A 27693-nucleotide genomic window follows, 5' to 3' on the forward strand; every position below is an offset into this window, starting at 1 on the left:
AGAAGAGGAGGGGATTTATCCCCAGTGTCCTGGCCAATATTTATCCCTCAATCAACATATCAAAAAACAGATTATCTGGCCATTATCACATTGCTGTTTGTGGGAGCTTGCTTGTGCACAAATTGGCTTCCACGTTTCCTACATTGCAACAGTGACTACACTCCAAAACTACTTCATTGCTTTGAAAAAGTCCCATGGTCATGAAAGGTGCTATATACATCCAAGTCTTTCTCTTTCATTGAGTTAGTTATTTGAGTTCTTTTTTATTTCCCCCTCCAATTTATTTCTCCTTCTCTCCTGAAGGTGCTGACTTGTGTTGCTGTATAGTTCTAAGGAGGGTGCCCCCCCACCCCCCATCCCTACACACAAGTGGCCATTCATCACATACGGCTAGATAGAAGACAATAGCAGAATGTTTGACCAGTCTGCTCCTGTCCTCAGCTGATGTCCACAGATAAACCCCACCCTGGATCTGTATGGGGGAAGGGTACCTGGATTTGCGCTTGAAGTGCCGTAACCTACAAGGCTACGGACCAAGAGCTGGAAAGTGGGATTAGGCTGCATAGCTCTTGGTCGACGGTCGCGGACACGATGGGCCGAAATGGCCTCCTTCCGTGCTGTAAGTTTCTAAAATTCTATGATTCTACGTGCACATTCGAACAGTGTCACTGGATAGTGATCCCTTCAAATCAGATGGGAATTTCTTCCTTTACATCATTTCCTTAACTCCGATTAAAATTCATTGGATCGCTCGTTTTCCTCTTTCAGAGCTGTGGACATTGTGTACTGCTTTGATCACTGCCCAGCTAACTCAACACAGGCTGGTGAGTGAATCTGGGATCTTATAGCTCAGTAAGACACCAGGGAGTGAATTTACCAACGGAGGTATTGGGACGCTTTAAAAAAAAATTGATCTTTCTGCCAAGGTGTATACTTAAAAAAGGCTTCATAATCATCAAGCAGTGGGATTTGCATTTAAATTGAATTTGAACATAAATCTGACATTACCGGGGTCATCACCCCGAAGATAGTCATTACAGTTATGATGGAAAGCACTGGTGCAAAGCGCTGCGAAGGTTATATAATTCTACACATGCACTGGAATACAAAATAGAATTGTCTGCTCTTATTAACAAAAGTTATTGTCGGTAAGTTGGTTTCAGGTTTCCTTTTCAAATTGTTTTTCTTAAAGAATACTGATGAGTACAATATGTACTTGTAAAGATAATATGGCATTCCAAGCAGAACTGTCCGTGATAAATTGGCTGAAATGAGCTATTACATTTTACAGGTTAAAAGCCATCATTGGAAACTTTTAATTCTCAAGAGATTTTATACCCATTCCAACTGTTACAAAAGGAAGCAAGATTATTTAAAATGAAAACAGTAAGAGATAATGTGGTACAGTACCTTGAACTATCAACATGAGTTTGATTTAAAGTAGTTAATATGTGGCTTAGAGGGGATTTGAGGGGAAACTTTATCACCCACAGGGTGGGGGTCAGGAACTTACTGCCTGAAAGGGTGGTAGAAGCAGAAACCCTCACCACATTTAAAAAATACTTGGATGTGCACTTGAAGTGCCGTAATCTACAAGGTTACGGACCAAAAGCTGGAAACTGGGATTAGGCTGGATAGCTCTTTGTCGGCCGGCGCAGACACGATGGGCCGAATGGCCTCCTTCTATGCTGTAAATTTCTATGATTCCATGATTTTACTTCTTACGCAAATGAGTAACCTGGGCAATGGCTTAAAGGTTTTTGTTAATTTGAAATTTGTTTTATCTGTTGCTGTTTTAGCAGCCCTGTGTTTTGCTGTTATGGAACAGTTTACATGAGTGCATTTTGTTTGAAATGCTGCCTTTAAGAACAACGAATTGGTAATTTTTTTTAATTCCCTTTCTCTCGTTTGAAATTTTACTTTGTTTGCCTTTTCACTCGTCTTTTTTAAATAATTCTGTAATTGGCTATTTTCATGGCTCTCTCCATCAATTTCTTTCAGCCGCACATCATTAAATTCCTGACTGCGACAGGAAAGCTTCGTGTACATGCAAAAAGGGGAAGGGAAACAATATCCAGAGGAACAGAAGTTACTGTAATATCCTTACTCTACAGTATGAAACCACACGAGGCACATTCTGGGGACAAGGTCACTCTGTGACCTTAACTCTTTATTCACAGGACTCCAAAAGTGATGACCCTGCATGGGACCTCCCTTTCTATACCCGTATCATCAGGTAAGGAGTGTCTCCCACAAGTTCACCCCTTGTGGTCAAGGTGTGCATCTAGGTTGAGTGTATACAGTAATACAGTGGTGTTACATTGTGGTTACATACATGACATCACCTCCCCCCACAAAGTCTTATTGGGATCATAGGTTTAGTCTTTCAGATGGTCTATGCTCCCTCGTGGAGTGCCGCAGTTGGGGCTCTGGTTGTTGGACACTGACGTGAGTGTCTGTCACCTGTGGTGATTCCGGCCTGTCCGGGCTGACCGCAGGGACTGTGCATTCTTCTGATTGCTCTTGTTGCTCGTTCACTGGTGGTGTTGTGAGCTCCATCTCATGGTCTTCTTCAGGTTCCTCTGTGTCGATGCTGAACCTTATTATTACTTGGGCCAGATGCTTACGGCATATCTGACCATTGTTGAGTTTTACCACGATGACTCTATTCCCCTCAATTACAGTGCCCTCAAGCCATTTGGGCCCCATGGCGTGATTGAGGACGAATACAGGATAATTTATTTCTATACATCTCCCCCTCGAATTACGGTCATGGTACTCGTTTTGTGACTTGCGCTTGCCCTCAACTATGTCAGTCAGGACTGGGTGAATGAGGGACAACCGAGTTTTGAGTGTCCGTTTCATTAGTAGCTCTGCGGGCAGGACCCCCGTGAGCGAATGCGTTCGGGATCTATACGCCAGCAGGAGGCGAGATAGACGGCATTGTAGGGAGGGCCCTTGAATCCTGAGCATACCTTGCTTAATGATTTGGACTGCACATTCCGCCTGGCCATTGGAGGCCGGCTTGAACGGCGCAGTCCTGACGTGGTTGATGCCATTGCCCGACATAAACTCTCGGAATTCGTAGCTTGTGAAACATGGGCCATTATCACTAACCAGGATATCCGGCAAGCCATGGGTTGCAAAGATCACACGTAGGCTTTCCACGGTGGTGGATGACGTGCATGAATTCAGAATGATGTACTCGATCCATTTCGAGTACGCATCTACCACAATAAGGAACATCTTACCCATGAACAGGCCCGCGTAGTCAACATGAATGCGTGACCATGGCCTGGTGGGCCAGGGCCACGGGCTGAGCAGGGCCTCCCTGGGGGCATTACCCAGCTGGGCACACATTGTGCACCTGCGAACACAGTGTTCCAGGTCTGAATCAATTCCAGGCCACCAAACGTGTGACCGGGCAATGGCCTTCATCAGCACACTGCTTGGGTGCTCGCTGTGGAGTTCCCTGATGAATGCCTCCCTGCCCTTCTGGGGCATAACTACCTGGCTTCCCCATAGTAGGCAGTCGGCTTGGATGGAGAGCTCATCCATCCGTCTGTGGAACAGTCTCACCTCCTCAGGGCATGCTCCGTGTGCGGGCGCCCAACCCCAGTCAGGACACATTTCTTAATCAGGGATAGGAGGGGATCTCTGTCCAGATTTTGATCTGGTGGGCTGTGATGTGGGAGCCTGCGCTGTCAAAGGCATCGACAGCCATGATCATCTCAGCACTTTGCTCCGCTGCCCCCTCCGTGGTGGCCAATGGAAGCCTGCTGAGCGCGTTAGCGCAATTTTCAATGCCAGGCCAGTGCCGGATGGAGTAGTCATACGCAGCCAGCGTGAGAGCCCATCGCTGTATGCGAGCTGATGTGTTGGCATTGATAGCCTTGCTGTCTGACAACAGGGATGTTAATGGCTTGTGGTCCGTCTCTAATTCAAACTTCCTACCAAATAGGTACTGATGTATTTTTTTACACCATAGACACATGCAAGCGCTTCCTTCTCGACCATCCCATATCCCCGTTCTGCTTGAGAGAGCGACCTGGAGGCATAAGCCACAGGTTGTAGTTAACCCTCAGCATTGCCCTGCTGCAACACGCACCCAACCCCATAGGATGATGCATCACATGTCAGAACCATTTTTTTACAGGTCGACCAGGGTCAACAACTTGTTTGAACAAAGTAAGTTTCGCGCCCGATCAAAAGCCCATTCCTGACTGTCCCCCCCCAAAACCAATTGCACCCTTACGCAGGAGCACGTGTAGCAGCTCCAACAACATGCTCAAGTTCGGCAGAAAGTTCCCGAAATAGTTCAACAGTCCCAGGAATGAACGCAACTCCGATGTGTTGCAGGGCCTCGGTGCTCGTCGAATTGCCTCCGTTTTGGATTCGGTGGGCCGAATCCCATCTGCAGCAATGCTCCTGCCTAGAAACTCAACCTCAGGAGCTAAGAACACACATTTAGACTCCTTGAGTCGGCGTAGCACCTCCTCCAGGTTGTGGAGGTGTTCCTCGGTATCTCGACCCGTGATGAGGATGTCGTCCTGGAATACGATCGTTCCAGGAATGGATTAAAGCAGGCTTTCCATGTTTCGTTGAAAAATCGCTGATCGAATACCAAACAGGCACCTGTTAATAAACGTGGTGATGGTGGTCAGTAGTTTAGATTCGTCGGCCAGTTCCTGGGTCATATAGGCTGAAGTGAGGTCCAACTTGGTGGACAGCTTGCCGCCTGCCAGTGTGGCGAAGACGTCCTCCGCTCTCGGGAGCGGGTATTGATCTTGTAGGGACACCCGATTGATAGCCTTGTAGTCGCCACAGATCCTGACAGAGCCATCCGCTTTTAGGACAGGAATGATGGGGCTCGCCCAGTCGCTGAATTCAACAGGCGAGATGATGCCCTCTCTCAGCAGCCGGTCCAATTCGCTCTCGATCTTTTCCAGCATCACATAGGGCACCGCTCTGGCTTTGTGGTGCACTGGCCTGGCGTCCGGAATGATGTGTATCACTACTTTAGTGCCTTTGAAAGTCCCGATGCTAGATTGGAATAGTGAATTGAATTGTTGCAGGACTTGTGAGCACGAACTTCGCTCCACAGATGACATTGCGTGAACATCCCCCATTTCCAGTTCATCTCGGCTAACCAGCTCCTCCCCAATAGAGCGGGACCATTGCCCGGGACAATCCAGAGCGGCAGCCGATTCACTAACCCATTGCCCATTGTATGTGACAGCCAACATTGCACTGCCTAGCACCGGAATGATTTCTTTAGTGTAAGTCCGTAATTGTGTCTCAATACGTGCTAATTTGGGTCTACTGTCTTTAAGTGGCCATAGCTTCTCAAATTGCTGAACGCCCATGAGTGACTGGCTGACCCCAGTGTCCAGCTCCATGCGTACAGGGATACCATTTAATAAAACCCTCATCATCATTGGTGGCGTTTTGGTGTATGAACTGTGAATATTCGCCACATGGACCCGCTGAACCTCGGCATCCATCGATTTGCCCCAAAAGTCATCCTGCCTCAAAGAACCCTCTTCTGGTCCATCCGCCTCATATATTAGTCTGGTTGCAGACTTCCTGCAAATTCGAGCTAAGTGGCCACTGAGGTTGCAGTTCCTGCAAATAAACTGTTGAAATCTGCAAGATCTAGCTGAGTTTTTTCCCCCACACCTCCAGCATGAGTTAAAGTTTCCATTGTTGGGAACAAAGGGACTATGGCCAGGCGTTCCTCGCTGACTGTCCTTTTAACTGCTCTTAAGTACCCTATTAGTGGCTGTCAATGGCCCCATCCCGGGTCGCATTGTCCACTGTGATGGCGTGAATGTCCGTTCAGCCTGCCATTGTCTCTGTTGAAGTCCTACTCTAGGGTCTATTGCTGCCTGGGGGGTGTCGGACTGCCCCTGCCTGCCTGCGGGGCTCTGAGTCGCATTGATGATGTTGACTCCCTGATCCATCGGCGCGTTAGAGGCAGAATTGCGCGCTTATATTATTTTCGTCTCTTCCTCCCCCACCATGAAAGTTTGAGCTATCAACGCCGCCGCTTCCAAGGTCAAATCCTGGTTCTCAATTAATTTGCGGAAAATTCCCGCATGATTGATGCCCTCGATAAAGAAGTCCCTTAGCATCTCCCCCCTGCAGGTGTCTGTGAACTCACAGAGGCTGGCCAAACGCCGGAGGTCTGCTACAAAGTCCGGTATGCTCTGTCCTTCACGACGTCAGTGGGTATAGAATCTGTGTCGGGCCATATGTATGCTACTCGCCGGATTGAGGTGCTCCCCAATCAATTTGCTAAGTTCTTCAAAGGTTTTGTCTGCCGGCTTTTCGTGTGCTAGTAAGCACTTCATGAGCGCGTAAGTCTTTGGTCTGCAGTTGGTCAAAAGATGAGCCCTTCGCTTGTCACCCGCTTGTCACCAGCCATCCTTTCTCTTTCATAACGAAGCTTTGCTGAAGCCTCTCGACAAAATCGTCCCAGTCTTCCCCAACACAGTACCGTTCCTCTGTGCTACCGGTGGCCATTCTCGTGGGTCGTGAATTCCCGTTTCCCATCGCCAATGTAATATCCTTACTCTACAGTATGAAACCACACGAGGCACATTCTGGGGACAAGATCACTCTGTGACCTTAACTCTTTATTCACAGGACTCCAAAAGTGATGACCCTGCATGGGACCTCCCTCTTTATACTCATGTCATCAGGTAAGGAGTGTCTCCCACAAGTTCACCCCTTGTGGTCAAGATGTGCATCTAGGTTGAGTGTATACAGTAATACAGTGGTGTTACATTGTGGTTACATACATGACAGTTACCATCCTCCCCTCCTGTGCATTGTAGAAACTGGCTCCCAGACTCAGAGACTGAGTTAATAGGTGCAAGGCACAGAAAGGAATGTGGAAAAACAAATACATGCTTTTTTGCAATCTGCTACTTTTTTAAGAATAGAAGTGACGGAAACTTTAATAATCTTTTTGTCGGGGTAAAGTAATGAAACTATTGAAACTACGAAGAAAAAAGGTCACTTGTAACTCACTTTGACTCAGTCGGAAGCTGGTCACCTAGGCTTCCCAGAACAGTGTGAACAATGGCCCCAAATTGCTGTCAAAATAACAACAAGGCTAATTGCGATCGCCGTTACTTATGGCAAATGACACGGCAACTTCAGGTGAGGGTAAATGCATGATTAAATGCAGAAATTGAGAAGTTGTTGTCTGAGATGTACTGCTCTGCCATTAGCATCACGAAAATGGCATCTTGCTGCCTGGCTCACCACTCAAATGCATCGGGAGGTGTGAACTTCCGGTACTTGCACAGTAGATATGAAATCAACTCGCCACAGAAATTAAAGTCATTTCAAGCCGAAGTACCCTTTTAACGATGTGATAAGCATTAATTACCGCGAGTCAACCTCTCTGACACTGACAATTAACTTTTACAAGTGTGGAGTTTCATCCCTTCATGTTTTAATTGTTGTTGGAGATTTTTTTTAACATTTCTTTCTGTCTCCTTTTTTCTCTCTCTCTTAATCCAATTTTTTCTTCAATCTCTTTTTCTGCACCTGATTTGACATTGAAGTCACCCACTCAAATTGACACTTCCTTTTCAGTTTTTGTGCTGGTTATTTCTCAATGCTTCAATCTGATTGGTTAAGGAGAAACAACCACAGTTGCTTTCCCCATTCACTCAGATCCCAGATGCCCTGTGATGGGGACCGCACTGTTTCCATCTCGCACTTACAGCAACTTCAGCACAAAATATCATGGAGAATAAACAAGTCTAACTAACAGTGGGTGCCATTCAAAGGTCTGCCACAGCAATTTTTGGGCAATTCAAATTTCAGATACCTTTTGATTGGAGGCTGAGCTCTGGAACTCTCTAAGAAAAGAAAAACCATCATGGACACAGCCAACATGAAGACTTTCCTGGTCGGCTGCTGAAGGAGTCCCTAGAACTATTATACAACAGAAAATAACTATGAGAAAGATGTTTATTAGTCTCTGCAACAGCAGTAGCTTTCTACCTTATCTTTGCTAAATATCTTTAAATAACCTGTGAATGGCAATAACACAAGTTCCATTTTAATCCACTGGAGTTTTTCTTTCCTATCATTCTATGCTTGTCTTTACCGGAGAGTTGCATATTCCAAAAACGTACATCATGGTTGAAAGCAATTTCTTTCTTCTATGTCATGATTCATTGATATGCTCCATAGAAATCATAAATCATATAAAGCCACTCAAGATCATCATGCTTTAGCACTTTAAATGCTATTATATCCAAGTTCTACTCTGGCCTCTGTTTCTGAGAGAATGACAATCGGCATCGTTATGGTGCCTTCTCCAGGATGGCTTTGGGCTACAGCCAATATCATTGTGATGGCCCCGCTCTACAACATCACTGGCTGTCACTGCAGAGAGACCCCCAGCTCGGTGACATCACCCACTCGGCCACAGATAGCCAGTCCCAGCTTCCGGAAATGGGACGGGCTGGTTGGCGGGAGTCTGGGGGCCGGTGGTGGGGGGGAAGAGAGAGAGAGAAAGAGAGAGACAGAGCGGTAAGAGGTAAGGGGCTAGGATAAACAGGAACCCGCGAGCAGGGGATTGGGAGGGAAGAGGCAGACAGGGCACTGGGGTTGAGGGATGAGGGTTCTGGGAAGAGAGGGAGATTTGGGGGGGGCTTCTGCTCCCCTCCGCTGCCACCTGACTTGTCGCCTCTCCTGCATCGTCGCTTCTCCAGCGGCCACCGTAGCCGCTTCCCCTGTGGCCGTCGTGGCCTCTCCAGCTGCCGCACTTGCCGCCTCCCCTGCGGCCTCCGTAGTGGCCTCCTCTGCAGCCGTCGTGGCCGCCGACCTCCAGCTGCAGCCGCCGCCTGATTCTCCCTCTGCGTGGGCCCCTCCAACCCGCCGGCCATCCTGGATCCCTCGCACCCCACCCGCAGCACCCCGCCGGCTCACCCTCCCCGCCCACTACGCCCGCCTCTGCAGGGCTGCTTGCCTGTGGGGGCTAAGGCTGCAGGATCTCTGTGGTTTGAAGTCCGGGGCTGGAGCTTGCTCTGCTTGCCTGTGGGTGGATTGAGGCTGCAGCTCCAGCTCAGTTGGCGCTGCTCTCTGGGAACCCGGGGCATGGCAGCACCCCGGGAAGCAGCAGCCTGTGGAGTGGTGAAGTCTTCCCATCTCCCACGGACTGTCCCCATCCACCTCCGGCTGAGGAACGTCATCCCATCGCCTGCAACGACCCACAAAGGTAAACCGTGCATCTCGTCCCCGTGGGATACCTGCACCTCCGCTCTGCCAAGAACCGGCATCAGTTCCCCGGTGTAGGTACGCAGCTTCGCCGTGACCGGGACCAGCTTGGGTCGTGCAGCTGGGTTAATCCACAGTTTATCAAAAGTTCTCTGACTCATTAACGATGGACCCGAGACCGTGTCCATTTCCATACTCACAGGGACTCCGTTGATTTTTACTTCCATTATCACTGGGGAAGAATCATCGGTGCACGTGTACTGTCCCAACACCTCATCTTCTTCTGCCTGCTCCTCGTTGAACAGTGGATCATCCCCCATCTCCTCAGCCACATGGTGAGTCCGATTTCTTTTACACATACGCTGAAGATGGCCTTTCAGGTGGCAGGTATTGCACGTGTACTCCGCAAACCTGCACCGGTGAACCCCATGGCTTCCTCCACAGTGCCAGCATGGTGCTGCTTGATTGGCCCCCCCTCGGCGGACTCTGAGTTCCAGGACCCCGAGGTCCGTGCTATCTGCCCCAGGCAGAGCCACGTTCTGCAGTTTTGTCCGTGGCGGGCGCTATCCTGTGGACAGTGCCTACCGGGTTCGAGACTGTGTGGGTCTTTGTTTGGTGCTGCAAGTCTAGGTCATATATGCTTGGCTGATGGTGATGGCCTTTGTCAGGGTGACTGTGGGTTCCGTGGCTAGCAGCTTGTGAAGGAGGCCCTCGTGGCCAATCCCCATGACGAAAACGTCCCGCAACGCCTCGTCAAGGTGTGCGCCAAGATCACATGGCGCCGCGAGTCTCCTGAGGTCCGCAACGTATTTGGTGACATTCTGGCCCTCAGGTCTGCAGTGATGGTAAAATTTTTATCTGGCCGTGAGGATGCTCTCCTTCGGTTTCAACTGGTCACAAATGAGTTCAATCAACTCCTCATATGACTTGTCCTTGGCGCTCTCGGGTGTCAGCAAATCCCTGATGAGACAGTAAACCTCATCTCCACAACTGGAAAGCAATATCGCCTTACGCTTCTCTCTCAGTGCATTCGTGTCCTCTGTCAGATCGTTTGCTGTGAAGTAGTACTTGAGCCTTTCCGTAAAGGCCTCCCAGTCATTGCCCACGGTAAAATCCTTCAGCGAGCCCAGAGTAGCCATGGTTGCGGGGAGTTTGTCCGCTTCCTTGTCGCCAATGTAATGAATGTAGTACAAAAATCACTGACTCCACACGGTCTGGTGTTAATCTAACTGTTGTGATCTTCGTCCTTTATTGAACAGCTCCAGAGTGACTCTCAGGTGTGGTGGTCAGCCTTTTATACTGCCTCTTGCAGGTACTTTCAGGTCTCCCACCACAGTGCCCTCTGTGGTGTACCATTGTGCTTATTATACATTTAAGGTACCAGGACGCTACACACATCAATACATAACAGAGGCTGTTCAGAGAAGGTTCACTAGGTTTATTCCAGAGATGAGAGGGTTGACTTATGAAGATAGGTTGAGTAGGTTGGGCCTATATTCACTGGAGTTCAGAAGAATGAGAGGTGATCTTATCGAAACATATAAGATAATGAGGGGACTCGACAAGGTGGATGCAGAGAGAATATTTCCATTCATAGGGGAAACTAAAACTAGAGGACATAGTCTCAGAGTAAGGGGCCGCCCATTTAAAACTGAGATGAGGAGGAATTTCTTCTCTCAGAGGGTTGTAAATCTGTGGAATTCTCTGCCCCAGAGAGTGGAGGAGGCTGGGTCATTGAATATATTTAAGGCAAAGATAGACAGATTTTTGAGCGATAAGGGAATAAAGGGTTTTTGGGCACGGGCAGGGAAGTGGAACTGTGTCCATGATCAGATCAGCCATGATTTTATTGAATGGCGAAGCAGGCTCGAGGGGTCAGGTGGCCTACTCCTGCTCCTATTTCTTATGTTCTTATGAAATTAATCCCTTTTGTTCCTGTCTCCTGCCTGCATAACGGGTGCAATGAGGACCAATTTCTACCCCTCAAAGCTCAGTCTGTCATTACTTGATAGTTTTTAACTATGGAGGAGGAGGCTGCAATACGAGTGCAAGTACATGTTCAGTCAGGTCCACACAGATCAATCTCGATGCTATTCCACTATTCTTCTGAAAGTGCTGACTCCATTACATTACAGCTCTATTGGAGCCTGCAGTCTTCTGGTCCCTCCCCCAAGTGGTTATTTTTATACATGAACCTAATGAATGAGTGTTTGTAGTCTGTACGATGACCATGATGTATCACAGCTAAGCCCAGTTACGCTCATACCTGACTTCCACACACGTTCCAGCGAGGTGACTGCATCATAGCGATCAGGAGCTGTATGCAAAGGGTAATTTACATCAAACCATTTTGCACACTGGACTCAGTTTAAATCATTAAGCTAACTAGATCCCTGTATCCATTTCTGAGAATATATTGAATCCACAAGGAGATTAGTTAGTATTTGGCTCGGGGGCTAGGTGTCAACTAATTTGATGTGCTGTCATTCTCACATTAATAGAAAACAGAGCTGTCAACTTTGGGCAAATCCTGGGTGTGAGATATTAGTTGTGAGCCAGCTGCATAAGCAACACATCACCTTGTGCCCAAAACCAACATGTTGTGTCCATTGCCTGGGTGGCAGAAAGAGGCCAATGTGTACTTCAATCCAATTTTGCTTCTTATTCTCACTAATTAGTCCAAGTCCAAGCTCCAGTTATCTAGAACTAGGGGGACACAGTCTCAAGATAAGGGGTAAACCATTTAAGACTGAGATGATGAGGAATTTCTTCACTCAGGGTTGTGAATCTTTGGAATTCTCTGCCCCAGATGGCTGTGGATGCTGAGTCTCTGAGTATATTCAAGGCTGAGATCGATAGATGTTTGGAGTCTAGGGGAATCAAGGGATATGGAGATCGGGTGGGAAAGTGGAGTTGAGGTCAATGGTCAGCCATGGTCTTACTGAATGGCGGAGCAGGCTTGAGGGACTGTATGGCCCCCACTCCTGCTCCTATTTCTTATGTTCTTATAGTTAGGATCCAGAAGTCATACCTCCTGTTGACTGCCTGGGGATTGGCTGGAACACACATAAAGCTTCATCAACTGGATTATTTCACATTTTAACAATTAAAAAGAGATGCCTATCTGAGTTGTTTTCAATCTTTAAAATATAGTCACACTGATGGTGGGAGGCCAGCGAGCAAACTCTGTGGATGTATTTGAGTATCATCCATGGAGCCTGGTCTTTCCCAATGTTGTAAGCAGGCTGTGAAAACATATTTTTCAATTTCTTGTTTTCTATCCTTTTTCTCTCTCTCGCCTTTTCTGCGTCACTGTTACCTTCTTTTTAATTTCTCCTTTCGAGTTCACAGCACAACTGGCTATAGGTGTCTTTGAGGATATAACGAGCATGGTGGATAGAGGTGTGCCGATGGATGTGGTGTATTTAGATTTCCAAAAGGCATTCGATAAGGTGCCACACAAAAGGTTACTGCAGAAGATAGAGGTACGCGGAGTCAGAGGAAATGTATTAGCATGGATAGAGAATTGGCTGGCTAACAGAAAGCAGAGAGTCGGGATAAATGGATCTTTTTCGGGTTGGAAATCGGTGGTTAGTGGTGTGCCACAGGGATCGGTGCTGGGACCACAACTGTTTACAATATACATAGATGACCTGGAAGAAGGGACAGAGTGTAGTGTAACAAAATTTGCAGACGACACAAAGATTAGTGGGAAAGCGGGTTGTGTAGAGGACACAGAGAGGCTGCAAAGAGATTTGGATAGGTTAAGCGAATGGACTAAGGTTTGGCAGATGGAATACAATGTCGGAAAGTGTGAGGTCATCCACCTTGGGGAAAAAAAACAGTAAAAGGGAATATTATTTGAATGGGGAGAAATTACAATATGCTGAGGTGCAGAGGGACCTGGGGATCCTTGTGCATGAATCCCAAAAAGTTAGTTTGCAGGTGCAGCAGGTAATCAGGAAGGTGAATGGAATGTTGGCCTTCATTGCGAGAGGGATGGAGTACAAAAGCAGGGAGGTCCTGCTGCAACTGTATAGGGTATTGGTAAGGCCGCACCTGGAGTACTGCATGCAGTTTTGGTCACCTTACTTAAGGAAAGATATACTGGCTTTGGAGGGGGTACAGAGACGATTCACTAGGCTGATTCCGGAGATGAGAGGGTTACCTTATGATGATAGATTGAGTAGACTGGGTCTTTACTCGTTGGAGTTCAGAAGGATGAGGGGTGATCTTATCGAAACATTTAAAATAATGAAAGGGATAGACAAGATAGAGGCAGAGAGGTTGTTTCCACTGGTAGGGGAGACTAGAACTAGGGGGCACAGCCTCAAAATACAGGGGAGCCAATTTAAAACTGAGTTGAGAAGGAATTTCTTCTCCCAGAGGGTTGTGAATCTGTGGAATTCTCTGCCCAAGGAGCAGTTGAGGCTAGCTCATTAAATGTATTCAAGTCACAGATAGATAGATTTTTAACCAATAAGGGAATTAAGGGTTACGGGGAGCCGGCGGGTAAGTGGAGCTGAGTCCATGGTCAGATCAGCCATGATCTTGTTGAATGGCGGAGCAGGCTCGAGGGGTTAGATGGCCTACTCCTGTTCCTAATTCTTATGTTCTTATGTTCTTATGTTCTTAAGTTCTGCTGTCATTTTCTCTTGCTTTCTCTCAGCCTACAGATTTAGTGGAGGGCTTTCAATTGCCAGTATGAAAAGTGGGATAGCCCCCTGTTCCACTGTGGTCTCACTGGAGAGTGGGAGAAAGCAAAAGTTGTGTCGGTGACTGCTGGCACAGTCTATCTATCGATTATAAATAATAGGCTGCCAGTCTTCTGGCTTGGAAGCAAGCTTTTGGATGGATATTGAACTAGATTTTCGTCTTCACTGCCTGGGTGGTAATCCCACATGGAATTTTCTGTGCAATGAAAATTGGGGAGGGAAAGGGGTTCTGCAATGGACGGGCGATCTTTGCCAGATTACCGTCCACTTCGGAGAAAAATTTGTTCCAGGATCTGAGCTTCAGTCTGCTTCAAAATCCTCCCAGCACTGTCCCCCCCCCCACACCCCCACACCCTCCCCCCCACCCCCGCCATTTAACCAAATATTAGTGCATTGATTTTGTAAGCAAATGCTGAACAATTACAAACCTCTCCAGGTAAATTCTACCAATTTTGAGCTAACCAGTATGCAGAGCGGTGCTCTCTCCAATTCCTGCCAGACTTATACACCAGCTAAGCCAACTGATGCCTGACCACATCCATCCTTATAACAGACCCTGGAGCATGGCAGATTGAACCTGTTGCAACTGCTATCGCTTGAGATTCTTGTTAATTCATTCATTCATTATTTATTTAAAATTAAAAAAACAAACAGCCAACAGGTTTGGAAGGGACTGAAGAAAAATACTTGTGGGTCAAGGCTCATCACACTGTTTCCTACTCTCAACTCATTCTTTCCCAGGAACTAAAAATAATGGAGCTCCTTACCTTCCTCGCTCTTCTCTTCCTTCTGTAATCTCTGGGCATTAAAAAGCTTAACTTTGGCTTCACCCTACCAATACTTCTTCATGTACCTTGCCTTCGTTTTCATGCTGCTTAACTTTGGTCCTTCATTCGGGTTGTGGCATTTTACAAAAGCAATCTGTTCTTTGTTGAAATCGAAATCCTATTTAGATCTAATTTACCAGTGTGGCTTGGACACTATTTAAATTATGAGAGTGCCTCATCTTTCATAAATGTTTTTTTAGATGATAATTAATGGAACCAAAATGCTTTTATTGCAGATCATAAACTGTTACCCTTAGAGAAGCCTACAAAAGCCATTTGTAGTCATAGAACACTGAGGTAATGTGACTTAACAAGAGATATATGAAAGGCAGATACCTGTCTGTGGCTGTTTATGTTATATAAATACTTTGCTGTCACCATTGATTATCTGTAACAGGGCATTATTTAGTGTTCTTAACCAATTTAGATTTTTAACTTCTTAGTGCTAATCAGAATTCTATAAATAGGCTAAGCCAGGGGAATATAGAGAATTTTAAGCGCCTGACACATGAGCTTCTTGGCTATGGTGATATGTGATAGATACAAGTGGAAATTAGCCAAGGAAAGGTGTTCTCTCTCTGAGCCAACACACTCAACCATCAAGCTTCATTGGTCAAGTTGTTGTCCCATGGGGTTGTGTCATGCAACAGCTTGATGGCTTCTCAACATCCTCTTCATCAACACCTTCCTCCTCCTATGACCTCTGGAAGAGTGCTTTGAAGAGGCACAGAGGACAAACCTCCTTTGCAAGCATCTCATGCAGCACCACTTTGACTTTATTGACAGCACTGGGCTATTCTGTCATTTATCCACAGATTTATACCTGCACAGAGGGAACCCTTTCCCTTCATCTTGGCCTACCACATGTAAGGTTTACACATTTCACAACTGGGGCACAACAAGAGGCCACGGACTAAAATGGTTTAAAAGAAAACCTTTGGAGCTGTTGGGCTGGAAAAAGGGGCGCCAGCCCGAGGCAGGTGGTGATTCATAATTGATGAATACAATTTCTGCGGTCAGGAGCGAGACCTGATTAACATTGGGACAAAGGGTTTTGATACAATCAAGCAGAGAAGCCAATGGATTAATTGGCCGGAGGGGAAAAACCAGTTCCCTATGGAGGCTACAAGTCTGTGAAAACCCAGGACAACAAAGGATCGCATAAGGCGTACATTTTTGGATAATGGGGCACAAAAGATAAGGAGTTATCTTTTGCCCTGTCGATTCCGTGTGTGAATTGTAGCCATCCAAACAGATCCAGACCCAGCATCACAGCCATCAAGACTCATCCAGATGCATTAACTGAAAAGCAACCCAGCAGAAGATGGGAGCAGGTCAAAGGAACAATGACCACGAAGCAGGCAGCTGGGAGCCACCATCTTCCCTAGCTCCACGAGCCTACAATCGACAACAGCAGCAACTGGCTGGATGGGTGATTGTATGTCTTCGATCAATCTCTAAGAAGTCTTGTTGTGTAATTTTTTAGTTGGCTTTTGTGTAATAAACGAACAGTTGGGGTTAAGCCTAAACTTTGCGTTCCGTAGAGTCCTTCCTGTAATTCCCGAGGTCTATGAATCAAAGTAGAATGGAAAACGAACACCCTACACACGTCTTAGATCTCGCCCCTTCAGTAAAGGCTGCTGATGGGTGGAGATGTTTTCTAATCCTCTCCTTGTGACAGCTCCGTCCCTTTAAATTTGACTTCTTACATACAGTCGTCCTCTCCTACCAATAGTGCCATATGAGTTTGTATCTGGAGATGAGAATAATTATGCAAGTAAGCTTAAACCAGAAGATTAATTGCTAATTGTACTTGAGACTTGGGCAGGTTTCAGAGCAGTAAGAACCATGTTAGAAGTGACTTACACCTGAAGACAAAAATTGGCCCCGGTATTTCTGTGAAAGGGTGGGGAGTTGGATGGGGTACAGTCTAAGAACAAGAGGGACTCAAGTGCCTTTGTGAACTGGGATATTGGAGAATAGATGTGAAAGAGTGATTGTTGAGCTAACTTTTGGGTAATTGATATTCTGTTGGAAATCCAAGCATCAACTTGTTTTTCCTTCCTTTTTAAAATTACAAATCTATTCATTGTGAAGTATAAAAGTGCTTAAAATTAATCAACAGGCATCATGTTTAATTCAAAATGTCCCCCTGAAGCCCCAGAAGCATCACAGATTGTGTGCCTTCAACATTTGAACATGTCCCTTCAGGCATGTTTGTTTTTATTCCTCCAATAAAAGTGAAGGAATGTTGTACAACTTAAGTTACAAAGCCTGTGCAACCACTTGATTTCATGTCAGCTCCATTTTTGAATTGTTGACTTTCTGGGGCCTGTATCAACTTTTTGAAGCTGTTTGTTTTTAAATGTTGTCAGTTTTCCACGCTGGCAGGTATGTTGCTGGGAGACTGTTCTACAGGCAGAGATTGCCTTCTAGTACCTCGCCCAACTGGTTATTATTCACCTGTAGACCTAGATAGTTGCTGCAGCAGACTATCTGGTTTTGGAGGGATGATTTTATGAATGTGCATTCCCAATGGAGAGCCACACTGGGAGAATATATTGGGAATGAGTGCACAGACAATCACTGAGAGTCTGACCACAATCTTTGGATAGGTGCTCCCGATGAGTGACTTATCCTGCCAGGAGCACATATTCATAACATTGGCCCTGTTAACTAAATCATAGCTGAACTGGATGTGGTTCTTAACTGGCATCCAGTCAACGATATTTCCAGAAGAGGGTCGTTGTACAGTGATCATGAGAAGGGACTGTTCGATCAACTAAGTAGATTAATTCAAAGTATATAAATTCAGATGGCAAAGATAAATCAACGTGTTGGTTTTATTAATACCGACAGAAAATACAAGCCAGTTATACATCTACATATTTACTATAATAGGATATCCCTCGGGTCTGGATTCTCTGAACTCGATAGTGTCAACACCGTGCATTCTCTGAACTCGGGAGTTTCAGTGCGGCCTGCTCTCTGAAATCAGTAGTGTTAGCACTGTGCCTTGGAACACTGTAGCCTGCCTGACAATGACTGGATCAAATTACACATTCCAGACAAAGTGTTATGTGTTTATTGTCCTGCAATATCCTGTTGGTGGCAATAACACAGTATGCTGATTCAACCAGAGTGGTGCAAATAGACATGCCCAAGAATTACTGAAAGTAAATGTGTTCATACACCTAGATGGACAATATCAGCTGACTTGCAATAGATTTATCAATTCGGAGATTATTGTCATGTGATCTTTATTGCCCTATGCTTCTACACCAGTAGATGGCAATGTCGTACCACAGACACTCCATTCTCATTGGAATATAGGCTTTGTTTATGTAGATTATAAGACAATTTTGCATGGTTGTAAATATCACACCTTAACACAATGGTAACAGCTGAAATGTAGATATGTTGGCTCCCCGCCAGCTTATAATTCTTACACACCCTTTGATGCTTCTCAAATTGCATTAACCTGACACTTTTTATTTACTTCCCCTGAGGAAACTTAACAACCTAATCAAAACCATGTGTTAGTCTTTATTACATTCTCATAATACAAATACTGACTTCTGTTTTGTTAACATTTTTCCAATTATATTATGCACTATTCTACAGGAACCCTGTCTTACTTTCCTTCCATAATTTTGCACTGAATGAAAGCAGGACCATTGTAACATACCTAGAGTAGATAAGCATAGCAGGTCATATGTATGTCTAGCTAATCACAGTTTCTGTAACATCTGATTAATCCATTTATCAAGGAATTTGACTGATCTCTTGGTATTCCTGCATCTTCCAAGAGAACTTGTATTAAATATTACAGATATTCAATGCATGGTCAGACCCTGGCTTTTATGAGATCATAGAATCATAGATTGATACAGCATAGGAGGCGGCCATTCAGCCTATTGAGCCTGTGCCAGCTCTTTGAAAGAGCCAAACCCCTGCTCTTTCCTCATAGCCCCGCCAATCTTCTCTCTTCAAGTATTTATCCAATTCCATTTTGAAAGCTATTATTGAATCTGATTTCATCACCCTTTCAGGCAATGCATTCCAGAACATAACAACTCTCTGCATAATTTTTTTCCTCATGTCACCTCTGGTTCTTCTGCCAATTACCTTAAATCTGTGTCCTGTGGTTACCAACCCTTCTGCCACTGGAAACAGTTTCTTCTTATTTACTCTATCATAACCCTTCACAATTTTGAACACCTCTATCAAATCTCCCCTTAACCATCTCTACTCTAAGGAGAACACCACCAATTTCTCTAGTCTCTCCATGATAATAAGAAATGGCAGACATGTTGAATAATTACTTTGCATCAGTACTTACAGTAGAGGAAGAAGAGAGCATACCAGAAATCCCAAGGAAACTAAACCAGGGTCAAGGACTCAATAAAATTAATGTAAATAAAATAACAGTAATGAAGAAAATAATGGCACTAAAGAGTGCTAAGTCCCCAGGAACAGATGGTTTCCATCTCAGGATTTTAAAGGAAGTAGACCCTAACTCTAATCTTCCAAAGTTCTCTCGATTCAGGAACCATTCCCTTAGATTGGAAAATTGCATATGTCACTCCACTATTTCAAAATGGCGAGAGAGGGAAACCAGGGAATTATAGACCAGTTAGCCTAACATCTATTGTTAGGAAATTGCTAGAGTCTATAATTAACACCTCAAAAATTTTCAGTTGATTAAAGAGAGCCAACATGGATTTGTAGCCAGTATGCCTGACAAACCTGATTGAATTTTTTGAGGATGTGACTAAAGTAGTGGACAGGAGAATGTGTATGGATGTTATTTATATGGACTTCCAGAAGATATTTGATAAAGTCCCACATTAGAGACTGTTAACTAAGGTAGAAGCCCACAGAATTGAAGGCAAATTATTGACCCAGTTAGGAAATTGGCTGTGCGGCAGGAGACAGAGAATAGGGTTACTGGATATAATCATTAGAAGGCCATTCGGCCCGTCGAGCCCGTGTCGACTCTCAGCTAGTCCCACTCCCCCGCCCTTTCCCCATAGCCCTGCAATTTTCTTTTCTTCAGGGGGGCGATGCCGGGGGATTTCCGCCCTATCGGAGGGGCGGGACTGAAGGAGGTTGTGCCTTGCTTAGTTAAACAGTGCTCGGTTTGAACCCTTATTGCCTACATAACAATTCTTTAGAGTCTAGAAGAATTAAAGGTTGATACACTCATAATGGGGGTGAAAACTGAGTACTGTGTACAATGAGCAAGTGTGACCTTAGATCTTTTAATAAGACTCCAGAGTGCAGGTAGCTCGTGAGTGGCCTGCTTATTTACCATGCTCCCAAGGGATGCTGGGATCCCTTGGGACTCCAACAGGTAGGCCCTCTGGTGGTCAGGTGTCATGCAGGTTACAAGGGGTTAAACATATAACAGAGGTGATATAATTGAAACATACAAAATTCCTACAGGGCTTGACAGGGTAGATGCAGGGAGAATGTTTCCCCCGGGCTGGGGTCACAGTCTCAGAATAAGGGGTCGGCCATTTAGGACTGAGATGAGGAGGAATTTCTTCACTCAGAGGGTGGTGAATCTTTGGAATTTTCTGCCCCAGAGGGCTGTGGAGGCTCAGTCTTTGAGTATATTCAAGGCTGAGATCGATAGATTTTTGAATATTATGACGATTGAGGGATATGGGGACAGTGCAGGAAAGTGGAGTTGAGGTAGAAGATCAGCCATGATTTTACTGAATGGCGGAGCAGGCTCGAGGGGCCGAATGGCCTACTCCTGGTCCTAATTCTTATGTTCTTATGTTCTTATGTACTTATCCACTTCCTTTTTGAAAGATAAGATTGAGTCTGCCTCCACCATCCTTTCAGGCAGTGCTATCCAGATCTTAACCACCCGCTGCGTACGTTGTCTTTGATTCTTTTGCCAATCTCCTTAAATCTGTGTCCTGTAGTTCTCTACCCTTTTGCCAATGAGAACAGTTTCTATCTATCTACTCTGTCCAGAACCCTCATGATTTTAAACACATCAATCAAATCTCCTCTCAATCTACTCTGCTCCAAGGAGAACAACCCCAGCTTCTCCAATCGATTAACGTAACTGAAGTACCTCATTCTTGGAATCATTCTCATAAATCTTTTCTGCACCTTCTCTAAGGCCTTCACATCCTTCCAAAATAGTGGTGCCCAGAATTGGACACAATACTCCAGTTGGGGCTGAACCAGTGCTTTATACAGGTTCATCATAATTTCCACACTTTTGTACTCTATACCTCTATTTATGAAGCCCAGGATCCCTTATGGTTTTTAACTGCTTTCACAACCTGCCCTGTCACCTTCAACGATTTGTGCACACATACCCCCAGGTCTCTCTATTCATGCACCCACTTCAGGCTTGTACCATTTAGTTTATATGTCCTCTCCTCATTCTTTCTACCAAAATGTATCAATTCACATTTTTCCACATGAACTTTCATCTGCCACGTGTCTGCCAATTTCACCAGCCTGTTTATGTCTTCTTGAAGTCTATCACTGTTCACCATGCTTCCGAATTTTGTGTCATTTGCAAATTTTGAAATTATGCACTGTACACACAAGTCCAAGCCATTAATATATATCAAGAAAAGCAGTGGTCCTAGAACCGACCCTTGGGGAACACCACCTTTTTCCAGTCTGAAAAACAAACATTTACCACTACTCTCTGTTTCCTATTGTTATGTCCATAATAAAGTAATGTGACTGATTACTATTGATGTGAGTAAGTGTGACCTTAGTCTCTTTATTCTAACTTGAGAGTGTTAGTACAGCATGGGAGACCTGCTTATATACAGTGCTCCCAACGGATGCTGGGATCCGTTGGGACTCCAACAGATATGCCCTCTGGTGGCAGTAGAATGCTGGTTACATAGGGTTGCATACCTAAACGCATGCGGCATTCGCAATAAAGTAAATGAGTTGACGGCACAAATCATTACAAATGGATATGATTTGGTGGCCATTACAGAAACATGGTTGCAGGGTGGCCAAGACTGGGAATTAAACATACAGGGGTATCTGACGATTCGGAAAGATAGACAAGAAGGGAAAGGAGGTGGGGTAGCTCTGTTAATAAAGGATGATATCAGGGCAGTTGTGAGAGATGATATTGGCTCTAATGAACAAAATGTTGAATCATTGTGGGTGGAGATTAGAGATAGTAAGGGGAAAAAGTCACTGGTGGGCATAGTTTATAGGCCCCCAAATAATAACTTCACGGTGGGGCGGGCAATAATCAAGGGAATAGTGGAGGCATGTGAAAAAGGAACGGCAGTAGTCATGGGGGATTTTAACCTACATATCGATTGGTCAACTCAAATCGCACGGGGTAGCCTGGAGGAGGAACTCATAGAATGCATACGGGATTGTTTCTTAGAACAGTATGTTACAGAACCTACAAGGGAGCAAGCTATCTTAGATCTGGTCCTGTGTAATGAGACAGGAAAAATAAACGATCTCCAAGTAAAAGATTCTCTCGGAATGAATGATCACAGTATGGTTGAATTTGTAATACAGATTGAGGGTGAGGAAGTTGTGCCAGAAACGAGTGTACTATGCTTAAACAAAGGGGACTACAGTGGGATGAGGGTAGAGTTGGCTAAAGCAGACTAAACGGTGGCACAATTGAGGAACAGTGGAGGACTTTAAAGGAGCTCTTTCATAGTGCTCAACAAAAATATATTCCAGTGAAAAAGAAGGGTGGTAAGAGAAGGGATAACCAGCCGTGGATAACCAAGGAAATAAAGGAGAGTATCAAATCAATGACCAATGTGTATAAGGTGGCCAAGGTTAGTGGGAAACTAGAAGATTGGGAAAATTTTAAACAACAGCAAAGAATGACTAAAAAAGCAATAAAGAAAGGAAAGATAGATTACGAAGGTAAACTTGCGCAAAACATAAAAACAGATAGTAAAAGCTTTTACAGATATATAAAACGGAAAAGAGTGACTAAAGTAAATGTTGGTCGTTTAGAAGATGAAAAGGGGGATTTAATAATGGGAAATGTGGAAATGGCTGAGACCTTAAACAATTATTTTGCTTCAGTCTTCACAATGGGAGACACAAAAACCATGCCAAAAATTGCTGGTCATAGGAATGTGGGAAGGGAGGACCTTGAGACAATCACTATCACTAGGGGGGTAGTGCTGGACAGGCTAATGGGACTCAAGGTAGACAAGTCCCCTGGTCCTGATGAAATGCATCCCAGGGTATTAAAAGAGATGGCGGAAGTTATAGCAGATGCATTTGTTATAATCTACCAAAATTCTCTGGACTCTGGGGAGATACCAGCAGATTGGAAAGCAGCTAATGTAACGCCTCTGTTTAAAAAAGGGGGCAGACAAAAGGCAGGTAACTATAGGCCGGTTAGTTTAACATCTGTAGTGGAGAAAATGCTTGAAATTATCATTAAGGAAGAAATAGTGGGACATCGCGATAGGAATAGTGCAATCAAGCAGACGCAGCATGGATTCATGAAGGGGAAATCATGTTTAACTAATTTACTGGAATTCTTTGAGGATATAACGAGCATGGTGGATAGAGGTGTACCGATGGATATGGTGTATTTAGATTTCCAAAAGGCATTCGATAAGGTGCCACACAAAAGGTTACTGCAGAAGATAGAGGTACGCGGAGTCAGAGGAAATGTATTAGCATGGATAGAGAATTGGCTGGCGAACAGAAAGCAGAATCAGGATAAATGGGTCCTTTTCGGGTTGGAAATCGGTGGTTAGTGGTGTGCCACAGGGATCGGTGCTGGGACCACAACTGTTTACAATATACATAGATGACCTGGAAGAGGGGACAGAGTGTAGTGTAACAAAATTTGCAGATGACACAAAGATTAGTGGGAAAGCGGGTTGTGTAGAGGACACAGAGAGGCTGCAAAGAGATTTGGATAGGTTAAGCGAATGGACTAAGGTTTGGCAGATGGAATACAATGTCGGAAAGTGTGAGGTCATCCACCTTGGGGAAAAAAAACAGTAAAAGGGAATATTATTTGAATGGGGAGAAATTACAACATGCTGAGGTGCAGAGGGATCTGGGGGGGTCCTTGTGCATGAATCCCAAAAAGTTAGTTTGCAGGTGCAGCAGGTAATCAGGAAGGCGAATGGAATGTTGGCCTTCATTGCGAGAGGGATGGAGTACAAAAGCAGGGAGGTCCTGCTGCAACTGTACAGGGTATTGGTAAGGCCGCACCTGGAGTACTGCGTGCAGTTTTGGTCACCTTACTTAAGGAAGGATATACTGGCTTTGGAGGGGGTACAGAGACGATTCACTAGGCTGATTCCGGAGATGAGAGGGTTACCTTATGATGATCGATTGAGTAGACTGGGTCTTTACTCATTGGAGTTCAGAAGGATGAGGGGTGATCTTATAGAAACATTTAAAATAATGAAAAGGATAGACAAGATAGAGGCAGAGAGGTTGTTTCCACTGGTCGGGGAGACTAGAACTAGGGGGCACAGCCTCAAAATTCGGGGGAGCCAATTTAAAACCGAGTTGAGAAGGAATTTCTTCTCCCAGAGGGTTGTGAATCTGTGGAATTCTCTGCCCAAGGAAGCAGTTGAGGCTAGCTCATTGAATGTATTCAAGTCACAGATAGATAGATTTTTAACCAATAAAGGAATTAAGGGTTACGGGGAGCGGGTGGGTAAGTGGAGCTGAGTCCACGACCAGATCAGCAATGATCTGATTGAATGGCGGAGCAGTTTCGAGGGGCTAGATGGCCTACTCCTGTTCCTAATTCTTATGTTCTTATGTTCTTATGTTCTTATGTTCTTATGTACATAACATCACTCTCTCCCAAAGTCAATAGTACACTTATTTGCAGGGTGAGACGATCTGGGGCTCTTCGCTCCCTAGTCGATCGTCTCGGTACAAATGCAGGTGCAGGTGAGTTGGTTGCGGCTTCGTTGGGCTGCTGAGTGGCTGACCTTGCTGGGCTGCTGGCGATGATGAGTTCAGCTTCGTGGTCAACCGTGATGCGGTTGCCACTTGTGTGTGTGTTGGAGGGTCGAAGTTGGTGGTGTCCTCTTCAGGTTGATCGTGGCTTTCTGTGAATCACAATTTGGTTTGGTCCAAATGCTTTCTGCAAATTAGTCCATTTGCGAGTTTGACCTGAAACACCCTACTCCCTTCTTTGGCTATATCAGCAAGCCATTTGGGACCACGTCCATAGTTGAGTACAAATACAGGGTTATTAACTTCAATATCGTGTGACAAATTTGCACGATCATAGTACATGCTTTGTTGATGCTACCTGCCTTCGACGTAAGTGATCATGGAGATCAGGGTGTACGAGAGAGAGCCTTGTTTTGAGTGCCCTTTTCACGAGTAGCACGGCTGGGGGAACCCCAGTGAGCGAGTGGGGTCTGGTGCGGTAGCTGAGCAGCACTTGGGACAGGCGGGTCTGCAGGAAGCCTTCCAACACGCGTGTCAAGCTTTACTTGATGTTTGGGACTGCCCGTTCTGCCAGGCCGTTGGGTGTGGGCTTGAACAGGGCAGATGTGACGTGCTTGATTCCATTGTGGGTCATGAATTCCTTGAATTCAGTGCTAGTGAAACACGGCCCGTTGTCACTGACAAGGACATCAGGCAGGCCGTGCCTGTCAAACATGGCTCATAGGTTTTCGATGGTGGCAGTGGACGTGCTTACAGACATTATTACACACTCAATCCACTTTGAATAAGCATCCACAACAATCACATTTTGCCTAGAAATGGGCCAGCGAAGTCAACATGGATCCTCGACCAAGATTTGGAGGGCCATGACCGCAAACTTAACGGTGTCTCCCTGGGTGCATTGCTCAGTTGAGAGCAAGTGTTGCATTGGTGCACGCAAGACTCCAAATCTGAGTCGATGCCGGGCCACCACACATGGGATCTGGCTATAGCTTTCATCATTACTATGCCTGGGTGGGTACTGTGGAGGTTGCGTATGAACATTTCCCTGCCTTTCTTGGGCAAAACCATGCGATTACCCCACAAAAGTCTGTCCGCCTGTATGGACATTTCGTTTTTACGCCGCTGGAACGCCTGGTTCTCTTCATGCATCTCTGCTGGGATGCTGGACCAGCTCCCATGGAGGACACAGTTTTTTACAAGGGACAGTAAAGGATCCTAGCTGGTCCAGGTCCTGATCTGGCGAGCCGTAACGGATGACTTTTTGTTTTCAAATGCATCCATCACCAAGAGCAAGTCTGCAGGCTGTGTCATTTCTACCCCGGTGGTGGGCAATGGTAGCCGACTGAGGGCGTTAGCGCAGTTCTCTGTGCCTGGTCTGTGGCGGATTACATGATTATATGCAGACAGCTTGAGCACCCATCTTTGGATGTGAGTAGAGGTATTGATATTGATACCTTTGCTCTCTGAGAATAGCGATATGAGCAGCTTATGGTCAGTTTCTAACTCAAACTTAAGCCCAAACAGATACTGATGTATTTTTTTTAACACCGTAAACGCATGCCAGAGCTTCTTTTTCAATCATGCTGTAGGCCCTTTCGGCCTTGGACAAACTCCTAAGCGACTAGTTGCAATGTCCCCGATTCATTTGCTTGTTGTAACACACACTCGACCCTGTACGAAGACGTATCGCAAGCTAGCATTAAACGTTTACAAGGATTATATAGGACAAGCAGTTTGTTGGAACATAACAGATTTCGGGCTTTCTCAAATGCTTTCTCTTGTGAGCTCCCCCATACCCAGTCATCTCCCTTGCATAGCAACACATGTAGAGGTTCTAGCAAGGTGCTTAACCCGGGTAGGAAATTACCAAAATAATTAAGGAGTCCCAGGAACGACCGCTGCTCCGTCACGTTCTGTGGTCTCGGCGCGTTCTTGATGGCCTCCGTCTTGGCGTCGGTGGGTCTGATGCCATCTTCCGCGATTTTTCTCCCTAAGAACTCGACCTCTGACGCCAGGAAAACATACTTCGAGCATTTCAACCTGAGTCCCACACGATCAAGCCGACTTAGAACCTCTTCCAGGATCTGCAAGTGTTCGATGGTGTCCCGACCTGTGACGAGTATGTCCAACTTGGTGAATGTCTTTCCTCCAGCCAGCGTCGCAAATAGGTCGTCTGCCTTGGGTAGCGAGTACTGGTCTTGCAGCGAAAAACAGTTAATCGTTACTTTATAGTCCCCGCAAATTCCGACCGTGCCATCGCCCTTGAGAACCGGAACAATCGATCTGGACCACTCGTTGAACTGCAGCGGCATGATAATGCCTTCTCATTGTAGCCTGTCTAGCTCAATCTCTACTTTCTTTCGCATCATATATGGAACCACCTGTGCCTTGTGGTGGATGGGTCATGTACCAGGAATCTGCACCTTCGCCCCCGAGAATCTTCCGATGCCTGGCTCAATCAACGACGGAAACTTGCTCAGAACCTGGGCACATGAGGCGTCGTCGATGGACGAAAACGCTTGGATATCATCCTAGTTCCCGCGGATTTTTCCCAGCCAGCTTCTGCCGAACAGTGTGGGGCCATCTCCTGATACTATCCATAGTGGTAGTTCGTGCACTGCTCCATCGTAGGAGACTTTTACTGCTGTGCTGTCAATTACAGGGATCAGCTCTTTAGTGTAAGATCTCAGCTTGGTGTGAGTGGGGCTCAGCTTGGGCCTGTGTGCATTGTTGCACCACAGCCTGTCGAAGGCCTTTTTGCTCATGATGGACCGACTCGCACCCGTGTCCAATTCCATGGATACTGGAATTATGTTCAGTTCAGCTTTTAACATGATCGGTGGACATTTCGTGGTGAAGTTGTGTACCCCGTACACTTCTGCCTCCTTGGTTTAAGACTCTAGTTCAGTTTGATCCGCCATGGATTGGACTTCTTCTGCAACATGGTGGTTTTCAGGGTTTGCAGCTCGTCTACACATTCG

The sequence above is a fragment of the Pristiophorus japonicus genome, chromosome 6, assembly GCF_044704955.1.
Source record: "Pristiophorus japonicus isolate sPriJap1 chromosome 6, sPriJap1.hap1, whole genome shotgun sequence".
Lineage (NCBI taxonomy): Eukaryota > Metazoa > Chordata > Chondrichthyes > Pristiophoridae > Pristiophorus > Pristiophorus japonicus.